The sequence below is a fragment of the Silene latifolia genome, chromosome 9, assembly GCF_048544455.1.
Source record: "Silene latifolia isolate original U9 population chromosome 9, ASM4854445v1, whole genome shotgun sequence".
Classification (NCBI taxonomy): Eukaryota; Viridiplantae; Streptophyta; class Magnoliopsida; order Caryophyllales; family Caryophyllaceae; genus Silene; species Silene latifolia.
In genome coordinates, this window is record NC_133534.1 from 9,035,194 (window position 1) to 9,042,711 (window position 7,518).

At 34.9% G+C, this 7,518-nt stretch overlaps 1 long non-coding RNA gene across 1 annotated transcript; it reads right to left on the reverse strand.

The window, feature by feature from the left end:
• Positions 1-842: 842 nt before the first annotated feature.
• LOC141602406 (uncharacterized) lies at positions 843-4,089 on the reverse strand. The gene is made up of 3 exons (XR_012524430.1): positions 3,969-4,089; positions 3,619-3,876; positions 843-3,512 (listed from the first exon to the last, which is right to left on the reverse strand). It is a non-coding gene; the product is annotated as an uncharacterized LOC141602406 (long non-coding RNA).
• Positions 4,090-7,518: the final 3,429 nt, after the last annotated feature.

The window sequence follows — 7,518 nt, forward strand, 5'->3', positions numbered from 1 at the left end:
TAATCAATTTATTTCCATGTTTAATTAACAAAATGAATTAAATAGGAAAAAATGTTAATAAAAATGGTGGGTGGTAAGTAATATGAAGAGTTTTAATTAATTTATTAACATGTTTTATTATAAAAATTTCAATTTCAATTTTAATTATAAATTATAAATTTTATTAACATGTTTTATCACAAAAAATTCAATTAAAATGTCAATATTAACTATAAATTATGAAATTTTGATGTAAATTTCTAAGGTTTACATAAATTTGGGAAAACAATATACTTAATATACAAAAATCATTTAAGAATATATATCTTTTAATATTATAGATAAGTGAACTAAATTAATATATAGATAAATGAATTAAATTAATGCCATGTAATAATAAATTAATGTCGGTTAACAAAATGAGCGGAAAAAGGGGGATTATCGTTGACGGTAGGAACAACGATGATAAGAGACGGGGTAATTGGGTATGAATGTGTGTGTGACATTTGGGTTCTGCGGCTGAGTTGGGTTTCAAATGTCTGCGTGGCTTTTTTTTATCCTAAGTGGCATTGTCTACGTGGACTTAATTGGACATTTTAGGGTAGCCTTTTAATAGTATTTATAGAAGTAATTGTCGAAATATTATTTCATCAGATAATCCTATAAATTGATTTCCACTATTAAAAAGCGGCACACGAATCAAATACCTTTCTCCGGAAACACTAAACGGATTCAGGTTTAACCATGCCTAGATACCCGAGGATCGATTTTCCAGAAAAAGTAGAAACGTAGCTATTGATATTTCCTAATTCCTTAAACCAGTCCTAATCATTTTTCCCAGCTCTTTAAGTAGTCATCACATATTTTCCTTGAAGTGGAAAGAGAGCTTAACTTGCATTAAATTGATTAATTTCCATCAATACAAATTGATCATATTTCCCTGGATTCTTCATCCAAATTTCATCATCAAATACACATGGTTTGGACTTTGCCAAGAGCAACTTGATTACCACTTGACCAGCATAAGACAAAGTACCAAACTCAAGAATGCCGACGAATGACAATAATACTCTTTAAGATAAGGCCTAATGTGTGGTTTCATGCCCATCAAACATTTCAAGCCCGTCAATAACCTTGAGTGAATCACTCTCCATGCCGAGTTCAGTAAAGTCGGTCTCTAAATTAGTCTTCATTACTAAATTTTATTGCCAAAGCTTTGGAAACATACGCCTTACAAACCTTTAGAGTTACTGACTGCCACTGATAAACAACTCTACCTTGACCAGTTCCCCCCTTGTGTCGAATAAAGCAGCATTAAGGGCTTCCATACTGCTCATGTGACCAAGTGCCGGTTAAAGCAGCATCATAGTTGAATTTAACGTGACCGCCAATCTGGACTAACTAAGTAGCATTTGAGGTATTTCTTTCACCATCCAAAGACCTCTGATCTCATTTAATATGAATAAGGTAAGTAGAATATTGCCTAAATTTAAACAAAGAATATGTAGCAACCAAGATCGTTTAAAAGAAATGGAATTTAATTTTAATCAAAACGACTTTTAGTGAAATGTGAAAGTAAATGGCTCTATCATTAGCCGAATCAAAAAGAGTAATAAAACCCATCTTCAAAAGCATAAATGTCGGAGAGGTGCGAAAAGAATATTTTCGGAAATCTTCAACCATGTAGCCTAGAATCGTCTTACCCATCAATGTGCATCTATGGGTGGATAGGAATGAAAGGTAATCAGTCAATGGAATCTTAATACACACTATCAGTTTAAAAGTACCGAGTAATCAACAAAGAAAATGCAAATCAAGCGAAAACTAAAACTGATCAAAATTTATATTAGATCAACACATTGGTCATAGCATCTCATGCAATACATTACACAGTCAAATACATTAGCTATACTACGTAATAGACATCTTAGAGTATACTTTGTATAGAAGTAGAGGAATTTCATTTGTTAGTTTTAACTTTTAAGAATAGCATGCCTAAAGTGAGTTACTAACCATTCATTTTTAGGTTAACTATAACCATGTGTCCCCTATAAACACTGTAAAAAGAGTAGCTAACATGCTTAACATGCTCCATTTGATTCATTGTATTTTGATTAACCAGATGTGCTTTGAAGTGTAGTCGTTACCAAGAGCCAATATGTATTTAACAAAGTGATCACTGGAGTCACAAACTACTTACCAAGTTCCACTAAAAACTTATGAAGCAAAAAAATGACTACATAAACATATGACAATTTGTGTAGTATTGGAATGGCAAGGATTGACTCATGAAGTGTTGATACATTTGAGTATAGTCTTGGACAGAAGTTTAACTTCAAACTTGAAGAATTAAACTAATATGGTACAATCTACATTAAACATTATCTTACCAAATACCAACACTTTTCCGCTAGAGTTGTTTTGTAGGTCATTGACTCATTTTATCAAATACCTCACATACGCTATTCAACGAAACCAAGCACATAGAACAACAAAGAGTCCTAATTCAGCTCGAGAGTCTCAACCATCTTTTCAGTAACTATTAAGCGTCCTCGTAAATCAATTAAGCAGAATCCATGAGTATATGATGAACATTGAACAATGTCTAAAACTTTCACATTAGGACGGAATATCTAACCTCTTTTAACCAACCTATCACAAATGAATTTTTTTAACTTCATCCAAATGCACCACAAAAGATTAAAAAAAAAAATCAAAATTAATCACACAAAATGGACAGAAGAGAACTATAGAAAATTAAAATCGAGAATTGGATTACTATTATGTAGAAGGCTAACCTGATATCCTCTTGTTAACCAACCTATCAAGCGTTGAATTTCTGTAGTAAGCGCACAAAAAATCTTAGATTACAACATCAAGAATGATGGAAATGGATAAGTCATATATATAAAAGAAATTGAGAGAGAGGGGGATGTGAACTTTACTGTGAAAATAGAAGCAGTTTAGATTTTAGATCATGTACTCGAAAAGTAATATGCCTCACGGCGTATGTTCAAGGAGGTAGTTGTATAAGTTGAAGGGATAGGAGCATTTGGGGGTTTTGTTGGGCGGGAAAAAATTTTACCAGGGATAGACACGTGTACTAATAGCCTAAGGTGGTTTTTGTTTTATAGTATTGTATAGATAATCCGGAACTAAAGAGTAGTGAATGTTTGGCTCCATAAAAAAATGGAAACTGAAATGGTTACTCTCCATGAAATTTAAAAAATGAGATACCTAACATTTGTTTTATTTCTGAAGTCTATCTTTCATTTTTTTCCAAAGAAACCTTGTTGTTCTCTCTTTCTCTTTCTCCATTAAACCCACAAAACTTCGTTGCGCTGTTGCACAATCAAAAATTGAATCAATCAGCAGCCGAGTATATTTGCATGCCTGAGGAGCAAGAAGAAGCTGATGGTCCATCGGTGGGTATTGAATCGATTGTTGTGAAGAATAAATTGCTCTATTCAAAGTTGTTATTACATTAAAGGTTGTTCTTGATGTTGGTCCTTCATTCAAGCCTTTTCCATTGTCTGCAATATCAATAGTCGAATAACATAGTAGAATAACAGGCGGTATTGTCAAACTTCAATGGTTGAAGAAAGTGTGAAATTTAATGATAAGCAAAGTGAGGCGTACTTGAAGGTGGGTTGCTTGATGTGTCGGAACTGTAAACCACTTGTGGGACGCTAGCAGCCGAAACAGGGTTATCAACATGTTGGGGTCAGAGGTGTACACTGCACGTGTTTTTTGTGAAGCAAATAGTTATATGGAATTCGTTAGCTGATGACATTGCTTGAAGAAAGTGTGAAATGTAATGATAAGCATAGTGAGGCGTACTTGAAGGTGGGTTGCTCGCTACCTCGGTATTGTCCATACTTTCATTTGTGGCTGCCACTGTTTTTTTTTTTTTTTTAAGTGTGAGTTTTTTTAACCAATGACGTGTTTATAGTGGATCAATAAAGTACATTCAAGTAAATTAATTATACCTCGAGTGTTCTTTTCGCAACCTAACATCGTTGGTCTCGGAGTGGTAAGGCCGATGCTTGACTTTCCAGGATTTGTAGCCTTGCGTGGTCAGCCTATTGGGCGATAACTCAGCTCCACGTCTCCACTACCTATGTAATTGTAGCAGCAAAAATAATTATTGTTAGGTGAAATAAGCTAAAGTACTAAAGTTAATCAAGTGTCCGGCTAAAAGCATTACTATGAAGGTGATAAAATAGAGTACACAAATAATAAAGTATGGCGTACTTGTAATTGGGTTCATCATCGGCGTAGCAGAGACTGATCATGCATGGAATCGGAGGTGTACCCTTCACCTTTTTTTAATGATTCAAATAATTTAAACATTTAGTGTATCATAAACTGCAACACATAAATAGAGTGGAGTAAGCTTACCGCTTTTTTTGTTTTCGGAACTGAAAACTAATTGTGGGACGCTAGGCAGAAACAGGGTTGTCAACATTTGTTGGTCTCCCTAGACGTCCTCTCCTACGGGGACTGAATGCCGTGTCACCGGTGGCTGCGTTTCTCTTACGTCCTTTGGTATTTAAATTAACCAAAGTGTCTAAGGACCACACACTTAAGTTGGGTATTCACCTTTAGTTGCCTTTCTGGAAAATGACAATAAAAGACAACCTGCAAGCGGAAAGTGTAACTATATCATTGAGATTCTTATCACAATAGATACTCTAACTTACAACTGTTCCTTACACCTAAATACAGTAACAATTATCAGCTTTTTTGACCTTTTGAGCTTCAATACAGGTATGTATGACGATGGAGACTTGATCGGCCAAGATAACATCATAAGGGGGCCACATGAGCAAAATGCATCGGAAATACGCGCATACAACATGAAGTCGGTAGAATATATGCTGTGGTAATAAATTCCCATATACGGTAACCGGGTGAGATGCTTCCGTCTAAACAGAGCCTTGATAGGGTTCCATTAATCATGCATCACACATAATTTCCATATCCATATTATAATTTCCATTTCCGTTTTCCAACCTAGACACCTAGTAGACAGCTAACTAAACCAATGTGTCAAAACTGGCAATCAAATACCATAATCAGATTAATAACTAAATACTATTAGCTCAATTGTGGAGTTAACAATTCAATAGCAAAAACAAAGTCCAAAGAATTGACAACCCCAATCATACAGGTTGTTAATCTACTATTACATGACCACAAATTCTCTAATGCCACAATGGAAATTATAATATTTTTAGTTAAAATTTTTGATCTTTTTTCTAATGTACCTTATTTCAGTAGTAATTAGCCCCTAACGACAGATTCAGGCTCCGTCACAGTTTTCATGATTGAAAAAATTGCATGAAAAAAGTAATAAATAATTAAAAAAAACATATACCATCAGCAATTTCATCATCAACCAAGAGGACCATCATCTACAATACCCTTATCATCATAAGTTTCAACATCATCATCATTATCTTCTGAAATTTATTGAATTACATTAGGAAGAACTGATCAGATGAAGATAAAGCACAACCCAAAATTCGCAAACACGGACGAAACGAATGAAGCACAATTAAGTCCAATATGAACACAAAATTACATCTAAAAATAACACATTGAAGATCAGGCCATCGACTAATTATACACACAATAAACAGACCACCATCCATTAGTTAAGAACACAACCAAAAGACTACCTCAGGCTACCGACTAATTACACAATAAATCGGCCACCATCGATTAGTTAAAAACACAATCAAAAGACTACTTGGTTGCATAATTTCCTCTAATTGGTCGAGGTTGAAAGCTAGGTTTGTGTAATGTCTCTTTGAGGAATGCTTTGAGACCGTATTTAATCATATTGAATGGAATAATTAATCTGGGGGGGCAAAGGGATGAAAATTAAGAGTGTCATCAATGTCGGAGCTAGTAACAGCCAGAAGAGGAACTTGGAAAGGGGCAATAAATTTAAGGCGGCAGTAACACACCTTCGATTAGTTAGAACCGCCACCAACCCCGCACATAAGTAACACCAAGTGATCCAACACGGAGATCATGCGTTGAATAGAATCATAAATCAACGGCTGCGCCGAGAGGCTCACCGAACTGACCATCTTCGGCAAATGTGTGGAGGTTAAATTGGGGGAGATATATTTTTGGGGTTATTTATGTGGGTTGGTTAAAAGAAGAGGGGACTGGGAAGGTAAGAAGACGGGTTAAGAAATGACAGGCAAGAATGGTTAAACGAAGAAAAAGGGATTAGGAAGGCAAGGAGACGGATTAGCGATTAGCCAGGTCCACGGTGTATAAAAATAGTGACGTGTGTTTTTCATAATGCAAGGTGATGTAAGAGCATCCGCAACAATGAGCCTCCCCTTATTTTCTCTTTCCTTTTCTTATTCGTCCACCTTATTTTCCACTAACTTTTCCATTTACCCTCCCCATTTCATAACTACACTATGCAACAATGGGGTTCCCCAACAAATATTTATATTTAATAATGGACATGGATGATTAGAATTTGTTAAATAAATCGATTATTAAGATTTTAATTAACAATTTTAATTAGTAAATTACATTGAGAATTAATTTATTATTGTTAAGTATTTTTTTTATTTGTAAGTAATTGAGTTAATAAGTTGATTAATTCCGAAAATAAGACAAGAAAGATAATTTTTTAAACTTGAATTTAAACACGAGAAAGATTAAACAACCACACTAAATAGATTTGAAGTTACAAACACAATGTTAATTAAGTAAGTCGTTATTTCAATTATTTTACGATCTCCTACAATGTTGCCATATGTGTTGAACCATGTCTGTCTGCAACGCTGTAGCCCTTCTCTGCATATACGATTGTAAACTTAAGTTTTTGTATCGTCCCGGTTGTATGGTAAATGACTGTGTCCTACCCCCATTAGATGATTCACCAATATGCTCAATATTTACTTGCTCAAATTCCGTTGTATCTTGATAATTTTGGTCTACTGCATATTAGTCTAGATCATACTCCCTCCATTCAACTCCACTTTACATGTATTCCATTTCCGTCCATTCAACTCCACTTTACATGTATTCCATTTCCGTCCATTCAACTCCACTTTACAGGTTTCCTTATTTGGCTAAAAAAATGACAATTCTATCCTTATTGAAAATCTTTATTTACAAAAAATGCCACCCAAACCCCACACTAACCCACCATAAAACCCCATTTTTATGTTTTTTTAATATTTTTAACCTCTTCTTTCTCTTTCCCCATGTACTTTTAATACTTTTTTAATCCGCTCCTTAATATCCGTGTAAAAACCAAAGTTGCAAAGTGGAGTTGAATGGAGGGAGTATTAGTCTACTGCAATCTAGAGCATATTAGTCTACTGCAATCTCCCATGTGCAAGAATCAAGTACATCTTGGCCCACTTTTTCATTTGGGAAGCTCCTCCACAAAAAGAGGAACCCCAATTATTGGGGAGCTTAGTGCAATAATGAGGAGCCTCATATGAGGAAAGAAGGTGTATATGGGGAGGTCCGTTTCCACATTTGCGGATGCTCTAA